The 27804-nt window shown below is 47.1% G+C and overlaps 1 protein-coding gene and 1 long non-coding RNA gene across 10 annotated transcripts in view; one reads left to right on the forward strand and one right to left on the reverse strand.

Annotated features, from left to right (window-relative positions):
• Positions 1 to 27804, forward strand: part of PRKN (parkin RBR E3 ubiquitin protein ligase) — a 1393119-nt gene that overhangs the window by 1060806 nt on the left and 304509 nt on the right. The gene's annotated exons all lie outside the window — the stretch shown is intronic.
• LOC149126392 (uncharacterized) lies at positions 19839 to 24647 on the reverse strand. Its single transcript, XR_016233560.1, has 2 exons — positions 24401 to 24647; positions 19839 to 23081 (listed from the first exon to the last, which is right to left on the reverse strand). It is a non-coding gene; the product is annotated as an uncharacterized LOC149126392 (long non-coding RNA).

A 27804-nucleotide genomic window follows, 5' to 3' on the forward strand; every position in this document is an offset into this window, starting at 1 on the left:
CACCCCCCAGTGGCCTCTGCGGCCAGTGCGCTGCGGCTGGCGCACCGCGCTGATCCGATGGCAGGAGCCAGGTGCTTCTCCTGGTCTCCCATGTGGGTGCAGGGCCCAAGGACTTGGGCCATCCTCCACTGCACTCCCAGGCCATAGCAGAGGGCCGGCCTGGAAGAGGGGCAACTGGGACAGAATCCGGCGCCCCGACCGGGACTAGAACCCGGTGTGCTGTCGCCGCAGGCAAAGGATTAGCCTAGTGAGCCACGGCACCAGCCTCTGTTGTATTCTTTTAAAAATAGGATTGTCATTCCATTTCTACTACCCCAGACATGAGTTGTCCATTCAGATCCATTCAGGGTAACATGTTCTGGTTCTCCACGATGTGCATAGCATGAGGGAGCTGTCAGAAACCTGTCTTCAGGGAGCCGACTTTGCCCTGCAGGAAGCAAGATGAGGGATATTAACTGTGACTCCAAGGTCAGGAGTGCACCCCAGGATCCCAGGGGTGTGTGCTGGGTTGGGAGCATGAAAGGAACCTACAGGGAACCTGAGAGAAATCCGAGAAGGACAGGAAGATGTCTGGTTTGCTTTAGATGGGGAGTCTGGGCTAAGTGACCATTTTAAAGATTTATTTATTATTTGATAGGCAGAGCAACAGAGAGAGGGAAAGACAGAAAGATCTTCCATCCGCTGGATCACTTCCCAAATGCTGGCCATGGCCAGATCTGAGCCAGGCCACAGCCAAAAGTCAGGAGCTCCATCCAGGTCTTCCCCATGGGTAGCAGGGGCCCAAACACTTGGGCCATCTTCCCCTGCTTTCTCAGGTGAATTAGCAGGGAGCTGGAGCAGAAGTGGAGCAGCTGGGATTTGAACCAGCACTTCCACATGAGATGCAGCATCGCAAGTGCCAGCTAAACCCGCTGCATCACAAGGCCAGCCCTGGGCTAAGGACATTTAAGGTCAAGGACAAACACTGGCTGCAAGGGAAGAGAGGCATTTCAGGTTGCTCTTGGTGAATACAATCCTGGTTTAACTGATGCTTTGCATGTTGATAGGAAACAGTTAGGGTCGACCCAGACAACCATGGCAAGAGGTTCTGGGGCACTGAGTACTAATCTAAGAAGTTTGGAATTTATTCTATCAGTGGTGAGAAGCCACTGAGTAACTAGACTCCATTATTAGAAAACTCGATAGCAATTTTTTCAGTGATTCATGATTTATGCTTTTCAAGATTTATTCATTGTCAACAAGGTGTGAAGATTTATAAACCATTCTAATATTTACATAATTCCTACCCAAAAGGTTTACATTTGGTCTGTGCAGTTAAGTAGGTTGCAGGCTCATGAGCAGAAGGTGGGAAAAGGCAGGAGGGAAGACAGACCCTGTGTGTCACGGCACCTGCACCTCTCACTCCATCTCTCGGTGTTCCGCGGGGAGCCATTCCACGGAGGGCCACTTGGTTAGGGGCTTACCAAAGTGCTCTAGGCATCCATTTATACAAACAGAGAACTCTCACTGAAGGGGAATATGCTAATGACCTAAATTCCCAGGACTTTGACAGCTGATCACAAATTTCTTAAGCTATCAAATTCACTTTAAAAAATGTTGTCCAATTCAGTTCTACAAACTTGAGGAAGACCAACAATTTCCCCCAAACACTCTTCAACAGATAGATAGCCTTTATGTTTGCTGTATATCAAAAGAAAGACCCAGGGACATGATGTGTGCAAATTTGGCCATGATGATAATGTCCCCATGCCCTGTTAGATTTTTGAGGATTCCATCAACAGATGGTTATCAGTAAGACAACAGTATCTATCGAACTGTCAAAGTGAAGTGGAAGGACTGCTTTTCTGAGTTGCTCATTAGGAAGGATGTGTGCAAAGTGTTCATCTTGTTGGTTCTGATGCCAGAGGAATCTCCTGCTGGCTCTGAGAATGCTCGCAAGGGCACTGAGAAGTCAGAACATGGCCAGTGAGAATCTGTGCAATCCTTTAAGTGACGATCACTCCAGACAGGAAGGAGGGAACCCTGATGGAGCATCACCACCAGATGAAGTAAAAGTTTGTGTAGCAAGAGTTTTAAGAAAAAAAATATATCAGACATGTTCTGATAGAAAACCAGGAGTTTTTCCATTGTTTCCAACGGACAATGAGACTGCTACCACCAGTCCTGAGAGCAAACTGATCTCAATGTCCAAAGCCTTCTGATCCCTAATGGAGGAAGTTTAACTCAACTGCTGATCAAGTCAATGCAGAGAGAATCCAAGTGATGCCCGGCCCTTCCTTTCTGAAAGGAAGTTCATTTCCCAGTTGTTTAAGGAGGCTTTGAAATCTGCAAGGTGCTGCACTGGAATCGCTGGTAGTTCTTCCAAAAAACATCTTTTGTGACCTAAAATATAGCCCTTGTTGAACTAAGTATAGTTTTATCATTTTTGAAACTCTGATTTGCAAAATTATCTCACTTTTTAAAACTTTTTTAAAATGTTGAAATCTACATGTGTGCTTAATTCCAAGCCTTGACTGTATACATTTCCCAGACATTGGACATCTCCCCTCAGTAAGGTGCATAATATTTTAATGGCACTGGAATAATGAGATATTATAAAAAACTTTGGATTATTATTCTAAGTATATTTAGCTTTTCTTCACTTCTGTGAAGTAACATACATTTCTTAGGTCTTGGGGGCAAAGATTGAATATTGGAAATTAATTGGTAAAAGCAACTTAGTGGATTTTTTGATTATTAAATATTATTTGTAAAAAACTGCTTTCTCCAGGCAGATATGGTTTTTAAACACTCAACAATTATCCAATCTCTTGTATTCAACATCTTATTCCAAAGACAAGTTAGGGGAATTTTAGTTATTTTAACCTGTTTTCTGAAATACTTTAGAATGAATTCCTACTTTCACATGAAAGTTCCTGTAACAAGATTGAAATCCGACTCTCCCACTTTTGTTTCTATGCAGGCAATTTCATGAAATGAAGTTTAAATGAAGAATTTGTTTCCCTTTTGCCACTCTCTTCTCTCAAAGCCCTACATCCTCTCACACATAAATCACAGCGACTGTCCCCTTCTGGGTCCTGTCCCCTAGCACTGTTTGTCCACACCAGTTGCTATGACTGGAGATGGTTCGAGTGTCTCCAAGCTTTGTGTGTTGAAACTGAATCCCCTCTTGACACACTAAGATGGTTGAAACAATATACTGTGATATGTAGAGGTGATTTGATTGGGAGCGTTCACTAGGCTGCAGCCTCTGTTATTGAATCCTGATGGATCTGTAAGAGGAGAGAGAAACCCATACAGATGTGCACAAGTAATGCCCCGGGCCACCTCTGAAAACTGTAGGCAAGCAGCTCATCACCAGACGTGGCCTTCGAGATCTGGCAATTCCAGAACCATGAGCCAAAGCAAACCTCTTTGCTTGGCAAAGCAGCCTGCCTCAGGTACGTCATCATAGAAACAAAGCTGCCCATTGCACCCGCCCCTACCTCTCTGCGATGCAGCCTCTCCAGACCCTCCAACCTGTCCATCTGGTCATGGTCACAATAGGTCCACAATGTCAAGGCTCCCCTTACTTAATCTTGGGAATCCTTAGAGTAGGTTTCCCATGTACCCAGGACAGGTTCCCTCCAGTTGGCCTGAATACCAGGCAAATAGTGCAGGCTTTTCCATTGAACTTGACTTTCCAGAGTTCAGGTGCTGCCCTGCCAAGCACTGTGGGCCTGGGTAAGGCCAGAGCCACTGGAGCCACTTAGGGGTCCAAGGCAAAGGGACGGGAAGAAGAATGGCAGAAAGGACTGTGTCCCCCTTCTGTTGGGGGAGAGAAGTGACAGTGACAGTTGTAGTGCTCAAGGTTTGGTTTACATGTCTTCCTGCTGGAATGGCCCTCTTTTCCCAGAACCCATCCTGGGGACTGGGATGAAGTGGGACTTGAGCTGTGCTTCCAAGGCAGCTTTCAGGCTCAGTACTCCTCTCCACACACCAAAGCTTTGTTGTTGGGTCAAGGTCTTGCCAGCCATTCTTTATCCCTCCCAGCCTTCATCCTCAGAATCTCCTACACCATCATGTGAGATGCCACTCCCAGGCCCTGCCAAGTGAGTCCAGTATGAACACAGTCATGCATGTTCCCTCCTGGAAACTACTGTTGCTCTTCCTTGCTTCTAGAACCAAAGGAGCACCCACCGTGGGCCGGGCATAAGGCACTTTGTGTGTTACAATGGTCATCTCGAGGAGAGGCACAGCAGCCTTGGGGGGAGGCATCACTATCTCCCCAGGGCTGCTGATGTAACTGAGGCTCCAAGTGGGAAAGGAATCTCCTTGAGGCTTCGGATCCCTCTGGGCATCTATGAATCCGTTACTAAGGGTAAAGGTCAAAGCCAGGAGCTAGGAGCTTCTTCCAGGTCTCCCACAGGGGCTCAAATATTTGGACCATCCTCTGCTGCTTTCCCAGGCACATTGGCAGGGAGCGTGACCAGAAGTGGAGCAGCTGGAACACAAACTGGCTCCCACATGGGATACTGGTGTTGCAGGCAGCAGCTCTACCTGCCGTGCCACAGCACCAGCCCCCTTGCCTGACTTCTTATCAGCCCTCCCCATCCTCAAAACAACGCTCTGTTCCTCGCCAAGTCTCAGCCATGATTTTCTTTATCTGATCAGCTCTCACACAGCCTTCAAGATCCAGCTACCAATGGCGTGGATGTTGAATGTCCCCCAAGGCTCATGTGTTGGAGAAGTGGTCCCAGGCTGATGATACTAGGAGGCGGTGGAACCTTTAGGAGGTGGGGCCTGATGGGCGGTCTTCAGGGCTCTTTATATGTAGTATGCAGTTCTCATGTGAGGGTTGTTATAGAAGCCTGAGTCTGGCCCTACCCAGTCTTGCTATGCTTCCTGGCTCTCCATGGGGTCTCTCTCTGTATGGATCAACCATACACCAAGGGCCCCTTGTCAGAGCCAAAGCCTCTGCTTGGCCATGATGAGTTTGCACCTCCAGAACTGTGAGCTCCATGAATCTGTCTTTCCTGCACAAGTAGCCTATCTCAGGTGTTCCCTTATAGTAACGCAAAGCTGGCTAATACCGGAGACGCGGGGGTCTCATCACACTCTCCTCTGCCTACCCTTTGCAATCTTGTTTGTTCTGTCATTGCAATGCAGCCAAATGACTTTTTTTTACATGTTTTGGCAGGTGCAGATTTTAAGCCACAAACGGAAATGTGCGCAAAATGTCACACTTCTTTAGTTTCCTAAACTCAAATTAAATCTGACTCCAGGCAGATGGGAATTCCATTCAGTCACGCCTTGTTCCCGGTGCCCTCCTCCTCTCTTACATCCCTAAGCACTTGGGATTCTGAAATTGAGATTTCTTGGTTTCCGTGGATTCTGAAAAATCTCCAGCTCATGTGTTCCAAGGTATCTTAGCTGCTGTTCCCAGGCCAAGTGGAGCCACCCTGGGGGCCTACCCTTCAGTCATCCCTTTGGACACCTGACCAGCTTCCCGGAGGGCTTCCAGGGGACCAGTCCTAGCAGGTGCAGAGCCCTGGTCTTTTCTGTGTCTTTGGAGTCGCAGTCTCTCTCCTGCTCCTCACTTCCCCTTGAGGCTACCCCTCAGGACTCCTAGAAGAGCCAGTGAATCTGAGCAGGACAGCAGTGTGTGACTGTCAGCAGGTGCTTTTTGCCCTGGGCATTGCAGCTTAAATGCCCCCTGAGGAAGGGCACCAGGGTGTATAGAAAAGGGACCTCAAGTGGACAAAGTGTGACTGCATCAGCAACCCTGCCACGCACATCTGTCTCCCCCTCCTCCCTTTACTGTAAGCTCCCCAAGGATAGAGCAGACCCTGTGCCACATGCTGGCCCCAGAACTCACTCACTTTCATATAGTATGTAGTGTATTCCCTCTGTGAGGGGAAAATCCAAATCGGTAATTTTCTTTGCTTACTCTTAGGAAGGTATCATCTTCCGTGTCTTGGCCACAAACACATTCCCACTTTTAAAAGCACATTAACAGAAAGGAATAAAATGGCTTTTTGAATTCTATCCTTTTTCTACTTTGTAATTTTTTTTCATCTTTATTTTAATTTGTATATTTTGACAAGGTAACTGCTTAATACCTTTTCTTGTATTGTCTAAAAGGAAAAAAAAAGTCACTTCAGGATGTTTTCAGAGCCTGAGCAGGGTTTACCAGAAGCCGAGATGGCAGCCTGAGGCAGCCCTGCTTCTGTGCAGCTGGGACCCACAGACCGGGCCTGAGACGGGGTGTCCCTTCACACTGCGGCCTGATGATGGCCGAGGCCTTGAGTGAGCCCGGGCCAGCCTGATACCCACCACAGCACTCGCCAGCGCGCTCATGGCCCTCATCAAAGCGTCCTCTGGGTCCATCAGTGAGGGGCCTCCCTTGTTTAGGCAGCTACTCCATGGACGCGCGAGGACAGCAGTTCTCAGCCGTCCAAAGGACGTCAGCTTTACACCCACTTTGGGTAACAGTGCATGCGGGGACATTTGTTTATCCAAGCATGGGAACCCAGCTAACACCTGGAAATGGAATGATTCGGCAGACTTCTTTCCTGCGGTTTAGCAGGTCAGCCTAATTCATCACAACTACGCAGCATCCTAATTAAAGAGAAAGGTTCTTTCCCATCGCCCGTCTGGGGTGTCCTCCAGGCCAGTCCTGCAGGCATCTTCAGCAGCCGCAGGAGCAAGCCTCACTGGACCGCAAGTGCTTTGAAATGATGGAGCACTGGGCCTCTCCTCAGTTTTTCTGTAGACACTGAAGCCCTGCCACTCTGCAGACTCACCTCTGGCAGGCCCACACCCACCCACAGAGCCTCTCTCCTGTCTTCAGGCTGGGAGCGGGGCGCAGGTAACTGCTGTGTGCTTGCGGTACCAGGCCCTGCCATCCGAGGCTGCGTGCCTACGTGTACAAGCACTGTGGGGTGTACGTGACTTCTACTCAGGGTCATCAGTAAGACAGCATCATACATGGATGTTTCTTCCTTGTGTGTTTCTTTCCAGGCCTGAATTTTTTATAATTGTGAAGTTTTATTTTTAATATTTACTTTTAAGAATTTTTGTGATGCATTAGATTCCCAGGGTCACAGTAAATGCATGATAGTTATGGCAACACAGTTCTCACCAATTCCCATGTTAATGTGATATTAGTTCAAAGAGAACAGATACAATGTAGTTCATAGATACCATTTTTTTACTCCTTGCTCACATTGATTGTTAATCTGTAAACTTTACTTGGTTTTACTTGTAGCTCTTTGTTACTTGCCTTCTCCCTTTGTTCCCAGACTTTATGTACACACACATACACAGACTTTTTTACTGATACACTTGGAATAAAATGTATGCATGATATGTTTACCCTAAAAACTTGACTATGCATAGCCTGACAATAAAAATATTCCATCCAACCCCAATATCATTATCATATCTAAGACAAATTTCAATAATTCAAAAATATTATCCAGTATCACAATCTATATCCATATGTCCCTAATTCTTTACAAATATATAGCATTTTTGTTTCAACCAGAAAAACTATAGGATTTTAGCAATATTCACATTGCATTCTCTTACCAGTTTCTATAGTCTCCTAACTAAAACAGTACTCCCCTAATTTTTTTATATTGATGTTTTTCAAAAGTTCAGAACAATTGTATTGTAGACTGTCTCACATTCCAGACTCACCTATTCTACTATCTATCTATCTATCTATCTATCTATATATATATATATATATATTCCAAGTTTGTAACAGTTTATTTTGACCCAAATCATGAAGTGTAACTATAAAATACTGAGACTACGGTAAAGCTTTCAGTAATGGGAGGCAGGTTTATAGTAAGACATACGTTTTGTAGCCCCAACAGGAATGCTCAGAAGATCAAGTGGGGATGGATGTGTAGCCTAGAATTTAAGATCCCAACATTCTGTGTCAGAGTACCTGGGTTCAACACTTGCTCCGGCTGCTGACGCCAGCCCCGGCTATTGCAGACCCAGGGTGGCGACAGTGATGGCAGGAGGTTCCTGCCCAAGGTGGGAGAACTGGATTGTGTTCCCCGCTCTTGGATCTGAGCCTTGCCCAGCCCCACACTGTGGGCGTTTGGGGAATGAACCAGCAGACGAGACGATCCTCAGGTAGTCATGGTCTCTCTCTCTTGCTGCCATGATTTTTTTTTCTAAAAAAGATCCCTCTTCTTTTATAAAGGGCTTAAAATTAGTTAACCTAATTATTTTTCTTTTGTTTTTGTTTTTTTAAATTTTTTATTTTTTTAAGGTGAACAAATTTCATGTATTTTATATATAGAGATTAAGGGGTGTAATGATACTTCTAACCCTACCACCCTCCTACGTCCTCCCATTCTTATTCTTTTAATTTTTACAATGATCAATTTCAGTTTATTTTATACTCCTAAGATTAACACTGCACTAAATAAAGAGTTCAACAAATAATAAGAGGAACACAGTGTTCCTCAATAGTAGAGGCAAGACTATAAAACAATCATCAAATCTCAAATGCCAAATTCGCTCATCTAGATTATATTTTTTGTACTCTATTAGTTATTACAGGTCAGGGAAAACATATGGTATTTGTCTTTTTGGGACTGGCTTATTTCATTAAGTATAATGATTTCAGTTGCATCCATTTTGTTGCAAAAGACATTATTTCATTCTTTTTATGGCTAAATAGTATTCCATAGTTTATATGTACCATACTTTCTTTACCCACTCATCAATTGATGGGTTGATTCCATATCTTAGCTATTGTGAATTAAGATGCAATAAACCTTGGGGTACAGATAACCTTTTTTTTTTTTTTTGACAGAGTTAGACAGTGAGAGAGAGAAAGAAAGAGAGAGAGAGAGAGAAAGGTCTTCCTTCCATTGGTTCACCCCCCAAATGGCCGCTTTGGCCAGCACTGCACCAATCTGAAGCCAGGAGCCAGGTGCTGCCTCCTGGTCTCCCATGCGGGTGCAGGGTCTAAGCACTTGGGCCAGCCTCCACTGCCTTCCTGGGCCACAGCAGAGAGCTGGCCTGGAAGAGGAGCAACCGGGACAGAATCCGGTGCCCCAACCGTGACTAGAACCCTGGGGTGATGGTGCCGTATGTGGAGGATTAGCCTAGTGAGCCGCGGCACCGGCCCAGATAACTCTTCCATGTGCTGATTTCATCTCCCTTGAGTAAATTCCCAGGAGTGGGTGAGCTTGCTATGTCATATCATAGATCTATTTTCAAATCTTTGAGGATATCTCCATGCAGTATTCCACAATGGCTTTACTGGTTTACGTTCCTACCAGCAGGGGATTAGGGTACCTTTTTCCCTACATCCTCACCAGCCTTTATTGTTTGTTGATTTCTGTATAAGAGCCATTCTAACTTCGGTGAAGTGAAACCTCATTGTGGTGTTGATTTGTATTTTCCTCATGGCTAGTGATCCTGAATATTTTTTCATACATCTGTTAGCAATTTGAATTTCATCATTGGAAAAATGCCTGTTCAAATCCTTTGCCCATATCATAACTGGTTTGTTAGTTTTGTTGTTGTTGAGGTTCTTGAGTTCTTTATAGATTCTGAATATTAATCCTTTATCACTTGAATGGTTTGCAAATATTTCCCCCATTCTGTCAGTTGCCTCTTCACTTTTTTCAAAGATTTATTCATTTATCTGAAAGCCAGAGTTACAGAGAGAGAAGAAGAGGCAGAGAGAGAGAGAGAGAGAGTCTTCCATTCACTGATTCACTCCCTAGTTGACTGCAATGGCTGGAGCTGTGCCAATCCCAAACCAGGAGCCAGGAGCCTCTTCCAGGTCTCCCATGTAGGTGCAGGGACCCAAGGACTTGGGCCATCCCCCACTCCTTTCCCAGGGCATAGCAGAAAGCCGAATCAGAAGTGGAGCAGCCAAACTAGCTCCAACATGGGATGCTGGCACTGCAGACGGCGGCCTACCCACCACACCACAGCACCAGCCCTGCCTCTTCACTTTACTGAGTGTTTTCTTTGTAGAACAGAAGCTTCTTAGCCTGATGTGATCTCATTTGTCTAGTTTTGTTTTTATTGCCTGTGCTTCTGGGGTGTTTTCCAAGATGTCTTTGCCTATGCCAGTATCATGCAGAATGTCCTCAATGTTTTCCTCTAGTAATTTGATGGTATCAAGTTGTAGATTTATATCCTTGATCCATTTTGAGTTAATTTTTTACAAGGTGTAATGTAGGGATCTTCTTTCATACACCTGCATTCAGAGATACAATTTTCCCAGCACCGTTTGTTGACGAGACGGTCCTCTCTCCAGGGATTGGTTTTAGTTTCTTGGTCGAAGATGAGCTTGTTGTAGATGTGTGAATTGATTTCTGAGGATCCTGTTCTGTTCCATTGGTCTGCATGTCTGTTTTTGTGCCAGTACCAGGCTGTTCTGCTTGTAACTGCCCAGTAGTATGCCTGCCTTGAAATCTGGTATTGTAATACCTCTGGCTTTGTTTTTATTGTTTAAGATTGTTTAACTATTCAGGTTCTGTTGTGTTTCCATATGAATTTTAGCATAACTGTTTCTAGATCTAGGTGTTCTGATTGGGATCACTTTGAACCTACATTGCTTTTGGTATTATGAACATTTTTATTTTAATTTTTCCAATCCACGAACGTGGTTGATTTTTCCATTTTTGTATGCCTTCTTCTATTTCTTTCTTTAGTGTTTTATAATTTTCATCATATAGGTCTTTTACCTCCTTGGTTAAATTTATTCTAAGATATTTAAATTTTTTGTAGCTATTATGATTGGGACTGATCTTACAAGTTCTTTCTCAGCCATGGCATTTTCTGTGTATACAGACTATTGATCTGTATGTGTCAATTTTATATCCTGCCTCTTTACCAAACTCTTTTATGAGTTCCAGTGGTCTCTTAGTGGAGTCTTTTGGATCCCCTATATATAGAATCATGTCATCTGCAAGTGGGGATAGTTTGACTGCCTCCTTCCTAATTCGTATCCCTTTGATTTCTTTTTCTTGCCTAATGGCTCTGGCTAAAACTTCCAGAACTATACTGACTAGTAATGGTGAGAGTGGGTATCCTTGTCTAGTTCTAGGTATCAATGGAAAATTTTCTCGATTCAATATTATTTTGGCTGTGGGTTTGTCACGTATTGCCTTCACTGTGTTAAGGAATGTTCCCTCTATACCCAATTTGCTTAAGGTTTTCCTCATAAAAAGATGCTGTTTTGTATCAAATATTTTCTATGCATCTATTGAGATAATCTTATGGTTTTTATTCTTCAGTTTGTTAATGTTATGTATCACATTTATTGATTTGCACCTGTCGAACCATCTCTGCATACCAGAGATAAATCTCACATAGTATGGGTAAATGATCTTTCTGATGCATTACTAGATTCAATTATTCAATTAGCTACTATTTTGTTGAGAATTTTTATATCTATGTTCATGAGGAATATTGGTCTATAGTTCACTTTCTTGGTTGTATCTTTCTTTGATTTTGGAATTAAGGTGATGCTGTACCCTATTGTGTAGTCACAGAATTCCCACGGTTACAGTGCACAAGGCTCCCATCGTCATGGGGTGCAGAGGATCCACTCGGCCCCGTGAGCTTGCCCCGTCCACAGAGAGAGCAGAGGCATTCCCAGAGCCAACTGCCTGTGGGTGCTCTGCCTTGGCTGTTTGAGCCCTAGAGCCTGCGATATGCTGAGAGGCTGTGGGCACCTCACAGTCCTATGTGGGTGCCAGCCTCCTGCCAACCCTCCCCGCCAGACCCAAAGTCAGTGGGGAACACAGATTTTTCCCTTTGGTGAAATCCCTTGGTCACACACGTGCATGATAGCAACTTGCAGCCTCTACTGGTGTCAAGAAGGCGCGTCTCCCTGACAGTTACAGGGTTTCTTTGTCAGGGGATTGAGAGAAAGAAGTGTGCTTTCTCTTGCTGGATTTTGTGGGTACCTGCCCCTTGTTAGGGCTCCAGGGTAGACTCAGAGTCAGTGTGTCCACAGGGCTGTCCATCAGGCAATATCACAGGTGGCGTGGGCTGCCACAGTCTGCTTTCACTGTGGTCTCAGATGCTGGCTTGTCTTCCAGCGCCCCCCTACCCCCGCCCCTGCAAGAGTCCTGTGTGGTGTTCCTGCTTGTCACTGCACGTCTGCACCTTCTACACTGTTCCAATGCATCCCTCTTCCTTCTGTAGAATTTCCACTGCACTCTTCTCTCCGACTCTCCACCGAGAATGCACTTCCTCCACTCTTCTTATGCTATTTTTTCCCTGGTCAAAAGCAGTATGTCTTTTCTCTATTTAGCCATCTTGGGATCCTCCTAATGGATATAATTCTAAGAATATAAGTATACTTTCATTCTTCCTTCCTTACCTCCCTCCTGCTCTTTCTTTTAAAGTTGTTGTGATAACTTACTTTTAATTTACGTTAGAGTCAAAGACTTAGTGCTCCTCTACACAAACAGTTCAACAAGTAAAAAGTAAAAAGACACTAGTTATGCAGGAATATAGACAAAGGCTATAAACTGCAATCAATAAAAGCAGGCACCAAAGTGAAATTTATTTTCCCCCCTAAATGAGGGCTCTGTTAGTCATCTTTTCCTCACTGTAGTAAGATACCCAACACAGGCTACTCAGAAACAAAAAAGAGGTTTATTTAGATCGCAGCTTGGAAGGCTGAACGTCTGAATGGCATTGTGCAGGCTCTTGCAAGTGGCCCTCTGGCTGCTCACCCCATATGTCCTACTTGCTGGCAGAGCCCAAGGCAGCAAAAGGCATGTCATGACAAGAGACAACATGAAGAAGCAAGAGACTACATCACCAGATGGGCGTCAGAGAGAGCTTGGGTGTGGCCTGGCTCAGGCTTCTATGGCAGAATTCTTGTGAGAATGACCAAGGGAACACTGGAGAGCTTTCCAAAACTCTTCCAAGGCAGTACCAGCAGCAAGACCCACGGGCCTCCCACCAGACTCCACTCCTTATGTGTCCCACCACCTTCTAAGTACCACCTCCCTGGGGACCAATCCTCCACTACATGGACCACTGCTTTCTGTGGGACATTAGCAGGGAGCTAGTTCAGAAGAGCAAACAGGACTAGAACTGGCACGTTCTTAAGGGATGCCCCATACAAACCATCACAAATACCGTGATCGGCATGTGGCCCACATTCAGTGCTCTTACTTGTATTGTGTTAAGGGCTGTGCCATAATTTTCCAATTTCATGTTTTCAGCACTCTTTTTAATATCATCATTATAGTTGTCCCATTTTTAGTTGAAAAACCGAGCCTCAGAAAAATCAAGGCATCGTCCAGCTCTCACACAGGAGTAGCAGTAAAGCCAGACTAGAACCTGGGTTGGTCTCCAAAGCATGGGACCTTAACCAGTCTGCTAATTTGTATTTCTTAACTTTCTTATGGGCCTCTGGGCCACTAATAAATAGATGACTTGGTATCGTCATCCATCATAAAATCAAAGTTGCGTTTTAGGCCTAAATAAATACTTCCATTTTTTCACGCTTGTTTTAAAGAAATATTGCAAACCAAAAAGCGCTCCCATTAGAAATAGAGCTTTTCTACTTTTTTCCATTTAAAACAAGTTTATGGAAAGATAACTTACCCTGAGAGTCTTTAAACCAACGTCCTTGACCATGGACATGAATATCCAAGACTCCTGGTAGCTCTTCCTTACAGATGTTCTGCCCAATTCTCTTCACCACCATTGAGGTACTAGGTCCCCCTAGTGGCTGCTTTCACCTCTGTGAAATAGTCTGCCACAGAAGAAAAGATTTCGTGTGCTTTTAGAAACAGTTAATGTGATTCAAGTCAAGGGCCCCAGTGTTGGGAAAGCCCACAGTTCATTAATAGCATTTCACTTCCTCCACTTAAATGCACTGAGCATAACGCATGCTGTTGAGAATTTTTTTTTTATTTCAACCTTAGGACCCTAAACATCATGTTCAAATTTTAACGCACTTTTTCTCAGTGTGTTCTTTGGAGTCCGTAGAAGTTGCCATCAGACGGCTTAGGAGCCCTCCTGTTGACTTTGCCTCACTGGGATGTCACAGCAATGCTGTGCCGGCTACGGTGTCACAGAGGAGAGAGCCCAGCCCGAGCCAGCCAGCAGTCTGTCCCGGGAAGAGCCTGACACTCAGTTCTAGCTCATCAGAGCCAGTTCTTCGTGACTACGCAGGATACCATTCAAGGTGTCGTAGCGTCCACTGGTTTTGCGGGTGGCTACCCAATCCTCCTCACCAACACCTTCTCCAAGACAGATTTCCCTGTTTTTGTCTCTTCTAACTCAGTCCTACTTTTGCAGATCTGAAGAGACCTGACCCACTCACCTCACCCCTCCTTCAAGGCTGACTTGTTCAGAGTTGCTCTGATCTGTTGATACCTTTCTGTCCACGTGAAAATCCATTTACGGAAAGGAACGTGGGGCACTCTGTGACGTGCAGACTCACGAGAATTGATGCAAAAGAGAGAATGGGAGGCAAAGCGAATACAAATATCATTAAGGGACCTTAGCCATGATGGTGAGCTGGGTGGTTTTGTGCAGGCTGGTTGAACAGGCTAAAGGACTGCAAGTTACCTTAACATCATGTCAGGCAAAACTACTTAGCATGCTAATTACTCCACCACGAGCTTTGCTTCCACATCCCTGTAGCCTGACACAGTCAGCGTTCTTCCTGGAGTGCCCGTCCCTGCTTGTGTGTTCTCCTGTCCTGCAGAGCTCACAGCCAACCCCCTCGGGGAGCCCTGCCTGGCACAAGTCCCCAGCCGGCTCCTCTAAGGCAGGTGTTGGCAAGCTTGCCCTAGAGAGAGGAAGCTGGGAAGTGTCCAGAGTTTTGAGGTCTGTACAGTGTCAGACTCAGCTGCTCAGCCATCACAGCCCAGGATGATCCGTAAATGTGTGAGTGTGGCCGGGTCCCAATCCAACTGTATTTATGGACACTGAAGTCTGAATTTCATGTAATTTTCACTCGTTATGAAATCGCACAGCTGTTCCCCCTTATCCGTAGAGATGCAGTGTAAGACCTCAGCGGATGACAGAAACCATGAAGAGCCCGATCCCTATCACACCGTGCCTTTTGCATCTTAACCCAGCATTTATCACACAGTGGGGCTGCAATGTGTGCGGTGCGAGGTGTCTGCAAAACCAGCAGGAATGTCTGTGGGGAGCAACTCGGACTAGACTAAGTTACTGGAATTAAGACTTATTCTATGCATCTGCTCTCCCACAATATGGCGCTGAGAAGGGAGAAACAGCTTCTACACAGCTGCCTCCAGTTCAACCAATAAACTGTAGGACCTGCTCCTGATTGGAGGAGAGCAGCGTACTCGGCGTGTGGGCAGCAGAGTTGGGATTGGTGGAAGAGGACTATAAAGGAGGAGAGAGACAACATGCACCAGGAACATCTGAGGGAACACCTGTGCAGCCCCCAAGAGAGCCGGCCGGCGGTGTGCCGCTCCCCTGCGGAAGTGGGGAAAGTGGCTAGGGGGAACCGCCCTTCCACGGAGGTAGCCAACCCGGGAAGAACCAGCAGCAAACCCGGGGAGGGCCGAGCAGACGAAAGAACAACGCAGGGTCCTGTGTCGTTCCTCCCTGAAGAGGGGGAGCGACATAATGGTGCCGTGACTCGGATAGGAAACCTAGGAGGGAAGAAACGGGAAGAAGTGGGAAAATACCGGAGAGAGAGACTAGCAAAGAGCCTAGGGAAAAGCTGGACGGAAAAGGTGCCGGAAGAACCTATTGAAAGCCTAGGCATAGACTCGGATACGGACTGTGGGAAAGAAGTTAGGATTTAAAGTGAAAGCAAGAAGAAACTTAGACTCAGATACAGACTGCAGGTTGAAAGCAAAAGTGAAACCTAGAAGGAACACCACGGACTGTGGGGAGAGGCCAGGAGAAATGAGAGGGGAATATTGTTGGAAGAAAAGTTAGGAAACATACCGGGTAGAGAAAAATGTTAGGGAGGATGAAGCCACGAGGGCAGGCCGAGGCGGAAACGTAAGCTATGTTGGAATTCTTCAAGTCAGCCCGGGGAGCAAAAGGCGAAAAGCTAAACCAGAGGCAGAGACCTGGGCCACCAGGTTGGAATCCGTCAGATTAGCCCGGGGAGCAAAAGACGGGAAGCCAAGCCGAAGGGCGCAGACGTGAGCTGGGTTGAATTCGCCAGGTTAGCCTGGGGAACTTGGACTGAATACTGGTGGCGGAAACGTGAGCTGTGCTGTGTGACTCGTGGAAGCCGCCGCGCACAGAGAGCGCGCGCGGGGCACAAGTAGATAGGGAACCCAGGGCTAGCGCGAGGCCGTGGTGCGGACGCAAAGGGCGCGGAGACCGCAGAGCGCGCGGAGCCGAGAGCAGCCTCAGGGCGGGAGCCGGGAAACCGCGGGAAGTTTAGAAGTAAAATGAGAGAAATAGGAATGCTGGCAGATAGAAGTAAAATAGGAGAAATAGGAATGCCCGGAGATAGAGAAATAGAGAAAAATAAGGCCTCCCCACACCACAGCAATGAGAGAGCTTGGATTCGGTCTGCCTGATTAGTAAGACGATAAGCACCTGTGGGCGGCTGCAGGTCACCGAAGACAGGCACCTTATCAACATAAGTCTCCCCACAATACGGCAATGAGAAGGGCTTGGATTCGGTTTGCCTGATAGGGCTTGTAAGCACCTGCAGGCAGTTCTAGCAGAGCAGAGCATGTGCTGCAGGGCACCGAACACAGGCACGCATCAGCGCCTAAAAACCTCCTCACAACATGGCGAAGAGAGGACCCGGATTCGGTTTGCCTGATTGGTAGGGCTTGTAAGCACCTGTGGGCAACTCTAGCAAGCAGAGCAGAGTGTGTGCCGCGGGGCACCAAAGACAGGCGCGTATCAACGCCAAAAATAAAAAGAAAGGGGGATCTGTGGGGAGCAACTCAGACTAGACTAAGTTACTGGAATTAAGACTTATTCTATGCATCTGCTCTCCCACAATATGGCGCTGGGAGAGGAGGCAACAGCTTCTACCCAGCTGCCTTTCACCAACTTGACAGGAGCTGCTCCTGATTGGAGGAGAGCAGCGTACTCGGCGTGTGGGTAGCAGAGTTGGGATTGGTGGAAGAGGACTATAAAGGAGGAGAGAGACAACATGCACCAGGAACATCTATCTGAAGGAACACCTGTGCAGCCCCCGAGAGAGCCGGCCGGCGGTGTGCCGCTCCCCCGCGGAAGTGGGGAAAGTGGCAGGGGGAACCGCCCTTCCACAGAGGTGGAAGGGTCGGTAGCCAACCCGGGAAGAACCAGCAGCAAACCCGGGGAGGGCCAAGCAGACAAAAGAACAGCGCAGGGTCCTGTGTCGTTCCTCCACGAAGAGGGGGAGCGACAAATGTCTTCTGGCTTCATAATTGTACAGGCGGATGATTTGTTCTTACTGCAGATCTTAGCAACCTCAGTGTAAGATTTTTTTCTGAAGTTGAAAATGTTTACCTTTTCACTTAGAGGGAGCACTTTATGGCTCCTCTTTGGACTGTCTGAATTGCGAGCACCATTCCATCTGTGCTGTGGGACTGGGACTAAGTTAAACTAGGGGTCACTGGAACACAAGCACTGTGGTGCCTGAACAGCTCGTCTGGTACCAAAGACAGCTGCTAAATGACTAACAGAGGGTAGTACATTCAGGATGGACACTGGACAGAGGGGTCAGTCACACACGTGGGAGGGGCCGCAGAGGGGGTTGGTGCAAGATTCATCACACCGCTCACAATGGCACACAATGAAAAACTTGGGAATTGGGGCTGGCACTGTGGTGCAGCGGATTAAAACCATGGCCAGCATCCCGTATGGGTACTGGTTCGAGTCCTGGCTGCTCCACTTCCAATTCAGTTCCCTACTAATGTACCTGGGAAAGTAACAGAGGATGGCCCAAGTGCTTGAGCCCCTCACCCATGTGGGGAGACCTGGAAAAAGCCCCTGGCTCCTGGCTTCAACCTGGCATAACCCTGGCTGTTGTGGCCATTTGGGGAGTGAACCAGTGGATGGAAGATCTCTCTCTCTCTCTCGCTCTCTCACTCTCTCGCTCTCTCCCATCTCTCTGTAACTCTGCTTTTATAATAAATGAATAAATAAATATTTTTAAAAATAAAATAAAAACATAGGAGTTCTTTCTTCCTGGAGATTTCCATTTAATACTTTCAGATTGCACTTGACTTAAGGGAATTGAAGCTGCAAAAAGGGAAACCAAGGGTAAGGAGAGACTACAATAATCTTTTCATTTCTCCCAACCCTTAAACAAAGTAAAAACCCATTGTTAGCTTTGGACGAGTTTGCTAGCCATGGCTCTGAGGCATTTTAGCTGGTCCTAGAAACAGTCAGTGTTAGGTCTGGTTCAGAAGATTTCTCCATCTTGACTCGTCGATTACCTGAAATCCACACTATGAAATCTGTGCCCTGATATAAGGGAAATTCTAAACTTCCTGTTGCAAAGATACTGTTAGATACTACTCTGCTCCTGCTGAGTGACTGTATCCGTCAGCGTTTTGTTACTACAACGAAAGGCCCGAGACAAGCTACCTGTGAAGGGAAGAGGTTTCCCCCGGCTTGCAGCTCCTGAGGTTCACAGTCCGAGACTCATGGGTCTTATTGGCTTGGCCTCTGGTGAGGGCGGAGGATGGGAATGAAAGAGTGGGTACAGAGGAAGGATCACATGGTGAGCCAGGTACAGGCACAGGGAAGGATGTGGTGAGCCAGGAAGGGGGAGGAGGGGAAGGGGGCGGAAGAGAGAGAGAGAATATGCATGGGTGGTCTCTGCTCTCGCTTTATAATCATCCTTATCACGAGAAGTAGCTTCCCAACACCCTGAAGTCCTCCTACTAGAGAGACCCCCCCCCCCAAACTCCGTAACGGAATTAAGTTTCTTCCTTCTCATTTCTGTTCACTTCAATCTGGGGGTTGAGACATCAGCATGGGGCAACCAGAGCGCACCAGACACTGCAGTCTTAGAGGAGGCCTTGTCCAAGAGGTGGCACCCATTGTTCTGGAATCATCTGCCAATGCTGAGTAACAACTGCTTAGGACTCAAGACATTTCTTAGGGGTTGCATAATTCAAGCCACCGCGAGGAGAGGATAGTTCTGGACTTAGGCAGAGCTCCTGCTAAACGTTGTTGTGCCCCAAAGCTGCATCACGTGACTGCCGCAAACCCTATTTACATTTCAAACGTATTTCCAAATTTACTTTTACAGCTCCTCTCCTAGGTGTTTTTTAATACATGTGAAGCACAATCTTCACAAAAAAAAAAGGTTTTTGTAGGAATGGTAAAATACTTATGCCTTTATCTCTAAAAGCTCTTTGTAATTCCTAGAGCACATTCTTAAAAGGAATACGGAGTGCAGGTCACGCAGCAAAGGAAGAAGTAAGAGGAGCAGTAGGGTAGGATGTATGAGTAGGAAAACACAATGAGAAGAAAGAGACAAAAGTGGCACAGTAAGCAGCAAGAGAGCATATAATGGCTTGACAGGGAGACAAAGAAGATTCATTCTTGCTGTTCAGCCTCATTGCCTGTGACCTCGGACACCTCCAGCGCCGGGAGTAAATTACAGGATCGCAGTTGTCTTTGCTTTTTATCCGAGAGAGAGTTATTAAATTGCATGTTTCATAACAGACATGATTATCCTTTCTGTAAGTGCCGCATCCTGTCATTATCCTAAAGCATGCATTTGTTGTTTCTTCACAAGGAGGTAAGAGAGCCTCTCTGTGTTTCCATGGAGACCACACCCGGATCTGGTACTGGGAACTGAGACACAAGTCCTTATGTGACTGTAACCGGTGGGTAACCTTCCTCTCTGACGGCTGAGGAAGGGAGCCTGGGGTCGGCCAGACACTTCCTCTGAGACCCTAGGACACAAGTCTTTACATCCAAACAGTGCAGGAGAATAAGTGTCAGTTTGTAAAATAAATGTTGAGTACCAACTGTACTTACGCACTATGCATAATTCTAGGGACTGAGAGATAACTGAGTCATGGCTTTGCTCTCCAGGGGTGTATGAACCTAGGAAAAGACACATCTGGCCAATGAAGCCAGAACAGCCCTGTGCGGGTCTCAGACGGTGAACATCCTCCTACCAGCATGAGTGCCCTACAACTGTGCACGGCACCCAGAGCTGAACAATGGCAAAGCCTGTGCAAAACGTGGTGCCTGTCACGGTGGCTCCTGTCACCACCTCCTTCTTTTCACAGACTCTTTATCAACCCTGAGACACTGGGCCCACAAGACCAGCTGCTGCACTGTCCGCCTCCCAGGGACAGCAGAAATTAGCCATGACTATCTTATATTGTGTCAGACCTCAGATGTCATAGATTGTAGACACAGCTTTGTCTGGTGTCTGCCTCTAGGAAGGATAAAACAACACCAGTTGTAATTGCAAGATGCTATCAGTTATGTGTTAGGTCCTGATTTCAGGGATGTTAAACTGTGGGGGGAAAATCTGCATTATAGGATCAATGAAACCTGACCATTCTTGGGTAACCTGCCGTTGTCACCAACTGCAGTTACCCTGATGAGGACTGTAATGGCAGTAATAATACTTCACAGGAGTGTTGTCCTTGAACATTTACAAAGGAATCGATTTAAGTCTGAGATAAAATATTTTAAAAATTAAAAAAAAAAAAAACCACAATAATGGCAAAGTCACCTTAGACAGCCTGTCCACCATGCCGGCAGCCAAGTTCTTCAGCTCATCCTCAGGAGGCTTTACGACAAAGGCTCCTCTTCAGCTCTGAGAACTCAAGCTAAGGATCATGCCCCACCCCCACCCCAGTTGGGCTCCATCCCAGATCCATTCTCTCCCCTTCTTTCCACTTCTTGACCTGTATTCCCCATCTCTGCACCCTTCTTTCCATTGGATTAAATATTCACCATATACTGAGGATTCCAAACTTTGTAACTTTAGCCCTGACTTCCCCCTTGAACTCCAAATCTTACTCTGCCTCCTGACTTTCCCGTAGGTTCCTAGCAGGCATCTCATTCCAAATTTCTGCAGCCTTGGCCTTGGCCGCCTCCATAGATGGACATCCCAGTCACTCAGGCCAAGGCGTCATCGAGTCACCCTGACTCCTCTTGCTCTCTCACACCACACCTGCTGCCCATCAGCCAAGTCCGGGGCACAATCCCTTCAACATATTCCAGGATCTGGGTAAGCATGGTGGTGCAGCATCTTCCACTGCTTCTTGGGACACCCACATCCCATACTGCAGGGCCAGTAGGAGTCCCAGTTGCTCTGCTCCAACCCAGCCTCCTGCTAACGGACCTGAGAAGCAGCAGATAATGGGTCAACTGCTTGGGCCCCTGCCACCCACATGGGTGACCCAGATGGAGTTCCTGGCTCCTGCTGACTTCAGCCTGGCACAGACCTGGCTAAGGAAGCCATTTGAGGAATGAACCAATATATTGAAGATTTCTCTCTCTCTCTCTCTCTCTCTCTCTCTCTTTCTCTTTCTCTTTCTCTTTCTCTCTCCTCACTCACCTCTCTCTCCTCCCCCAACCCTACCTTCAAATAAATAAATAAATAAATCTTTAAAAAATTTATGTCTGGAATCTCAGCACTGCTCCCTGTCTGGCCCAAGTTTCCACTGGCCCTTGCCTGGATTTTCACGGAAGCCTCCCGGTTGATCACTGATCTCCCTGCCTCCCTGCTCCTGCTCCTTGCAGTCTGATCTCCAAACTGATGCTGAAATGCTCTCTCTCAAATTTAAGTCAGACAAGGTCCCTCCTTGCTCAGACTTGTGACCTGCTTCTCGGAATAAACTAGAGTAATCACAGTGGACGCAAGGCCCCCGTGACCTGGCGCTGCCAAGTCGCTGCCGTTCTCTGCAGCCAGTCACCCAAACTTCACTCTGCGTGGGCATCTGTGCCCCTGTCGCTTCTGCAGGTTCTCCCGGTTTCCATGAGGCTCATGCCCCCACCGCTGCTCACCAGCGACTCTGTCCCGAAGGTTTCCTCTCCCGCGCCTCGGCGTCCCCTCCCGCGCACCCCCTGTGTCGGCACAGCATGTGGCGCCAAAGCACTGCTGCTCATGTGTTTACTGAGCCGATTCCCGCAGGCTTCACCACGTGTTCCGCTGCGCCATCTTAGACGACAGTGCCACGGGGTAGGGACGGTCTCCACGTCATCCCTTCCTGTATCCCTAGCACTCGAGGGAGGAGACAGCACTGCAGAACTGTACTTTCAATGGGTGGGTCGTTGTGAAGTTGAATGACTGGGCTCGGTGTGCGGGTCATCCATTTGGTTATTCCACACTTACACAATCATGTCTAATCAGTGGCGATCTCCATCCTTTACACTGGCATTGCAATTTTATACCTGGTGGGTAGGAGATTCCTTGAAAATATTTCATAATCATCGTGATTTTGCATGCTTCTGGAATAGGCTAGAAACTCAAGAGTCCTTGTAAAATAAATTGCTTATAGATTAGTCCAGGAATGGCCTTAGTTAATTTTACTATTTTTAATATTAAACTGATTGAGTGCTGTGATATCTTTAAGATTAATGTTAGCGCTCCGTCGCATAGTTTAGTGCAAAGCTTGTTCAGGCTCATGAATCTGAATGTTATTTACAAGCTCTGCCACGTGTCTGGGCATTTGGTTGCTCACCATAGCATTTGCAGATGGACATATGGCTAATTGAACGGCTCTGCTTTGCTGTCAGCCTGCTGGAATTACAGTAGAATCTGTACGCTTGGCATGTACATGCGGTCCACATCTCCTCGTGTCTCGTGCTTGTGTCCAGAATCAGACTGTGCTGCCCAGACTTTGGGGCTGTTGATTGTTACATAACCTGCAGGTTGGATGATTCCTTAGTGTGCCTGCTCTGTCTTCAAGAGGCACCCAGCAAGCTGAAGTCGGCTTCACCTAGCACATCACCACCACTAACCGAAGGAACTGTGTAAGCTGCACTGGCTGACCAAGAGTGAAGTCCTTGAGGGTTCTTGAGATTTTACTGCAACCTCCAAAGCCGAGGGCTACACTGTAAAGTCACGGTGCTTTTGTATTAAAGTCCTTAAATCGGGCTGAGGCCAAAATGTTTCTTTCTTGGAGACACAGCTAACCGAGCCGAAGACCCTGAGGGACAAGGGAACACTTGCATGGAGACCAGTGCCATTTTTGCTCCTTTTGGTCATTGCTACCCTTCTGTCTCTCTGTGTTCAGTTTGTGATTGCAAGAAGAAAAAAAAATGTGAGATGCCAAAGTCATAATCCCTTAAAGTGGCCTCCCCAGGCCTGGGCTTGCTCTTGGCTTCTCCCTTCCTGCCTGTCTTCCTGTTCATTGCTTGGCCAGCCCTCTTCTCCCACCCAGAACACTGAAATGATAAGCAGGGGCTGGGCACTGTTGCCAGCCAGTCACACTGCGGAATATTGAAAAGGCTGACACCACACAGCACTGTGCTCAGTTTGTTGATACGGGAAGCACGGAACTGTTGGACGCTCTAAGTCACAGCAGGCACGGGAACAGAAGGAGGCAATGCCGCCACAGGATGTGTGTTCTTGAAGATGGCAACATGGGGGGCTGCAGCGTGGTGTGAGCCCTTTGGGCTTCAGTGGGAGAAACCACAGCCTCTGCACCCCACTAAGCGATACTTAGGGGAGGCCTTTGCTGTTGAACAGGGAAGCTTAGCTTACACTGACGCTCAGAAAGGGACGGCCATTCTGCTCAGTCTCAGCCCTGTGCACAGCTCCAAGTGCTGTCTTGGCTTCGCATGCTCTTCAGAGCCAGACGCACCCTGCCCCTGAGCTTGTCCCATCCGCAACCGGGGACAGAGAGTCCCTAACACTTCTTTCTTGCTCACTGAGTTATATTCAAGATTAGCATTGCTCAGAGGCAAACTGAATTACTTTGTGAGCGTTGTGTGTGGGGGGAGAAAGGAGGGAGCTGCCGGGGGGGACAACAAGATAAAAACTACTGCATGTCCTACCATGGTGGCATTGTGCCCCTCCCCCAAAAGGGATGTTGAAGTCCTAATCCGCACCACCTGCGACTGTGACTGTGACTGGAAATAGAGCCTTGATTGAGTCTTCGCAGGTGTCACCATGCTAAGATGAGGTCACACTGGATTAGAGTGGTCCAGGACTCACTCGGGTCTGTGTCTTAGAAGTGAGAAGAAGCCGTCCTGTGCAGCCAGAGGCGGGGTTGGGGGTGCCGCCTCCACAGACCAGGGGCACCCAGGATTGCCAGGTGCTGTCAGAAGGCAGGGGAAGGGCCGGGAACAGATCCCCCTCCAGCACCCCTGGAGGCAGCAACTCCCCCCACGGCCCCCTCACTGTGGCAGAACAGATTTCAGCCACTTAGGGATTGCCAGCCCCAGAAAACGAACCAACTGCCATTCATTCATATTGACTGCACATCTTCCACGTAACAAGCATATCTGAGAATCATGCACTTACCTTGCAGAAGAGACCATTCTAAAAGAAACCCGGCCAGTCCATGCCACCACAGGGCCACAGCTGTGTGTCTGTCCAGCCACAGTTGCACACGTAGGAGTTAATAGAGCCCAGGTGCTTGGGGACCATGCTGTCTGTGGGGTCCCCCGTCTGGTCTTTGTGATCGTCAACTTTCTAACATGCCCTAAGGTGGAAGGGTGAAGTGACTGAGTGTGGGACCTGCAGCTCAGTCGTTCTCGTGCTCATGAGTGTAAATTATTCATGATAGTCTGCACTTGCAGTAAGCAGGAAGTTTCACGTTTTATATAATAAAGTGGGTTGTTTTTGATTTTGTTTTTAATCCTCAAATGACATCTGTCCCCAGTTTCACAAGACTCTGGTTTTTGGCAATGAGATTCAAAATGTCATGTTGCATTTTTTTTAATGACAAACCCAATTTCTTTAAAACAAAGAGACTTATTGCTGGGCTAAAGGTATGTATAGCAAACTAAAATCATGTTGTTCTATTTTAGTGATTATCAGCATATAACATCAAAGATTTATTCCCAGCTAAATGAGCAATATTATAGTTGTGAAATACTCAAGCCACTTAAACTAATGAATTAAGTAAGAATAAATTAAGAAAACATACATCAAACTCTAGAGAATTCCTTAAGTAGTTTGTATTCCATTGACCTGTACATGCACATAAGAAATAGTGCACCCAATAGCATTTAGTAGGAAAGACCGAGGGAAATAATGCTTAACATTATTTGATGGAAATGTTACATAAATAAGCCCCCTTCCCTGTTTTTTCCAACTCTCTCTTATTTTCCATGAGTATTGCTGTAATATAATGTTTGTGAAAAGCGTAAGAGTTTAAATGTTCTGACCACACTTACCTCTGATTCCACAACCTGGACTTAATGAACTGTTAATGTTTTTGTGTTTCCACCCATTGTCTTCTTGCCACCTCTGGAGAATTCATCCAAAAATTGTGTGTTATTGTTTATTCTCCATTTTCAAGATACAGAAACGGAGGTAGGGAGGCTCATGGGCTGCATCAGTGTAGACAGCTACTTGGCCGCTCAGCTGGGGCGAATCCAGGCTGTTCCATCTCCTCAATGCCAGTCCCTGGACACCGGCCTGTGAGGCAGGAAGCAGGATATGAGGGCAACACTTTGAGGAGATGCAGTGGGCAGAGCCCCAGCCAGGCTGATTAGACCAGGAGTGGTCACGCCTGGAGCTGTCCCTATCAGAGTGTTGCAGAGCAGGTGTTGATGTCAGGAATGGTGAGAAGCAAAAGTCTCCTGCACATTTTGTTGTTGTTATTGTTGGGTTTACCCATCACCACAAGAGGGTCCAAATCACCACTGTAACCTAGAGCGCACAATGTTAATGTAGAGCCAGAGTCCAGAAGACCTGTGGCTGGTGTGGAATGGGCAGGGTTGGGAGCAAGGTGGTAGAGTTAAGATGAGGAGAAGGTTCTAACTTGGAGCCCGGTTGAGTGTTCACAGTAGAATGAGGAGCCCTAAAGGAATAGCAGAGCCGATCAGTGGGGCCGGAGGACGTTGGATGCTGTCTCGCGTCATCCACATGGCCATGTCCAGTTATGAAACAGTCATGAGAACACAAGGCAAGCAGTGGAAAATCTGTCCCTTTGAAGATCCCCACATGTTGGTTTTGCTTGGCAGACACAGAAGCCGTTCCCTCATGTCAGCCTCGGCTGTCGGAACTGTCCACATAGAGCCAGCCTAGAAAGGCTTCCAACATAGGAAACAGCCAGATACCAGACTTAGAAACATAAAGTTAATACTGAAATATTGAATTCTCCATTTAAACGTTCTCACAATTTACAAAATAAAGGGAATTGCTATTTTTTAAAGCAGTATAATTTTACTAAATCCTTTTTGAGTTTATGGGTTTTGAAGTCATTTATTGCTGTTTTCAATAAGCTTAGACAAATTTTCACCATTTCTATCATCGTTTAGTTTTGTCTTGAATTAGCCTATTTATTTTAAAATTCCAGCATATTTTTCTCAGTGTCTGGGAGATCTGTCTGCCGATTTACGAACGAGGTCGTGGCATCTGTAAGGCGCTGCGGATGCCTCTGTTTTATGCAGTGACCAGAATTTGCTGTTCGCTCTAAGCTTTTTGTCTTCCTACCTGGTTTTCGTGTTAGACTATATTTTAAAGGCTACCAGCCCCAAGAAGTTGTCATAACAATAAATAAAGTGACGATTACTCAAATAGATACGCTGTTCAGGCAGTCGCCTGGCCATTTAGAAAACCCAAACGTACCACTTTACACTCTGTTGACAGTTGCAGCAAATCAAACACGCGTGACTTAAATGCTGCTTCCACACCTCTCTCCCCAGATGGCGAGATCCTCTATTTCTTGTACTGTGATTGTCTCTGCCCGAGAAATTCAAACTGTGGGTAGGAGCCATATCTATCTTACCTCTCTCTCCTTTTCTCTGAAAAGTGCATGTCAGTTGGGATTCCTGCATGCTTTCCCAAGCTGGGCACTTAGGGTTGCCCCTTGTGTGAGGGCGACTCCTCCTCTTCCAGAGAGTGACTTACCAGGGCTTGGGTTTAGGCTTGAGATCAGGGTGGAAGAGGGTCCCACAGAGTAGCTACAATGGTGCAGCTACTGCCGGCACTAGGGTACTTCAACAAGAATTTATTTGAGGGGTCAGCTTAGGGCAGAGGGCACTGTAGGAATTTGCTGGGGGCTGTCTAGCCCAAAGCCAGCCTTCCCCAGGCTCGAGCAATTCCAAGCTACTCCTCCATGTACAATCTCCTGTGGGGAGCAACTGGGAGCAACCCGGACTAGACTAAGTTACTGGAATTAAGACTTATTCTATGCATCTGCTCTCCCACAATGTGGCGCTGAGAAGGGAGAAACAGCTTCTACACAGCTGCCTCCAGTTCAACCAATAAACAGCAGGACCTGCTCCTGATTGGAGGAGAGCAGCGTACTCGGCGTGTGGGTAGCAGAGTTGGGATTGGCGGAAGAGGACTATAAAGGAGGAGAGAGACAACATGCACCAGGAACATCTAAGGGGAACATCTAAGGGAACACCTGTGCAGCCCCCGAGAGAGCCGGCCGGCAGTGTGCCGCTCCCCCACGGAAGTGGGGAATGTGGCAGGGGGAACCGCCCTTCCACGGAGGTGGAAGGGACGGTAGCCAACCCGGGAAGAACCAGCAGCAAACCCGGGGAGGGCCGAGCAGACAAAAGAACAGCACAGGGTCCTGTGTCGTTCCTCCACGAAGACGGGGAGTGACAATCTCCAGCCTCTTCGGGGGGCCACTCTTCCTCTTCCACACCTACCCCTCACCAGGGGAGGGCCCATGGGAGCTCAGAGGGATGAAGAAAGAATGAAGGGAGAAAGAATTTTAACTCAAGCAAAATGTGATAGAGTAA

The sequence above is a fragment of the Oryctolagus cuniculus genome, chromosome 5, assembly GCF_051225735.1.
Source record: "Oryctolagus cuniculus isolate XC-2025 breed Fujian yellow rabbit chromosome 5, ASM5122573v1, whole genome shotgun sequence".
Taxonomy (NCBI): domain Eukaryota; kingdom Metazoa; phylum Chordata; class Mammalia; order Lagomorpha; family Leporidae; genus Oryctolagus; species Oryctolagus cuniculus.